This window comes from Petaurus breviceps, unplaced genomic scaffold (genome assembly GCF_028583685.1).
Source record: "Petaurus breviceps papuanus isolate PSGF00001 unplaced genomic scaffold, PetGlider_PUasm1.0 64, whole genome shotgun sequence".
NCBI classification, from domain to species: Eukaryota; Metazoa; Chordata; class Mammalia; order Diprotodontia; family Petauridae; genus Petaurus; species Petaurus breviceps.
In genome coordinates this window covers 7608543-7609741 of record NW_027186428.1, presented here as the reverse complement: position 1 = coordinate 7609741, position 1199 = coordinate 7608543, and positions in this window count along the sequence as shown.

Below are 1199 nucleotides of genomic sequence, written 5' to 3'. Positions count from 1 at the left end.
GTATTCAGGTTGTATTGTTTTGTGGTTATTTCTTTCCATTTACATTCTTGCATATTATATTCGTTGCATATATTGTTTTCCTGGTTCTGTTTACTTCACTTTGCATAGGTTTATATCTTTCCATATTTTTCTGTATTCAGTAAGTTAGCCAGTAGCTATTAAGCATTATGCTAACTAAATACTGGGGATATGGAAAGATCAAAAACAGTCCCATATTTCAAGAAGCTCATAGTCTAAATGGGGAGAAAATATGCAAAGAGCTAGAGACAGTTCTTGCTTTATGCAAATGCAGACCTTCTGGAGACCTCTTCATAAAGCAAATTTTATACAATGTCCCCCTGGACTTAGGGGAGGGAGGGATGTGTGGAGGGAGGGACCAACACACAGATGAGCCAATCAGGGAGGGACCTGGCCAGAATTGAGAGAAGGAACATGTAGAGGGGGTAAGGAGGGGAAGGCTGGGACGTAGACAGGATGGGCTACATGGGACCAGGATGGTAGTGGAGGCCTGCCATGGGTGGGTGAGCTAAGGAGACAAAGGTCTTCTTTCTCAGTACTGGATATCTCAAGTCAAGCCCCCAGTCAAGCATAGCCATAGTGGCAATCTCTCCAGTTCATCCCTTCTTCTGAATTCACTTGGAAGGTTGTTTTTAAATTTTTTTTAAGGTTTCTTTTTTTGGGGGGGAGGCCACAGAAGGCTGAACTGAGGGGCATGAGCAGAGAGAGAGAGAGAGAGAGAGAGAGAGAGAGAGAGATCACAGTACTAAACATTAAAGTTAACATGTTTGGGGGTTTTGGGGAATATGGATTTCTTTCGGAATTTTTTAATGAGTTTACATAAAGCAAGAACTGCCTTACATACAAATAAACTACACTGAAGATAAATTAGAAAAAATCAATAGGCACTAGAAGTAAGGGAATCAGGAAAGGTTTCCTGTAGAAAGTAGAATTTTAACTGGAACTATAAGGAAGCCAGAAGGCAGAGATAAAGAGGGATTGCATTCCAGTCATGGGGAACAGTCAGTGAAAATGCCAAGTCGAGAGATGAAATATATTTGTCCTATTCATCTTTTCTTTCAGTACAGTTATGTTCCACTACATTCATGCACCATAAACCACTTAGCCATTTCCCAAAGTACTAGCATCTATCTATCTATCTATCTATCTATCTATCTATCTATCTATCTATCTATCTATCT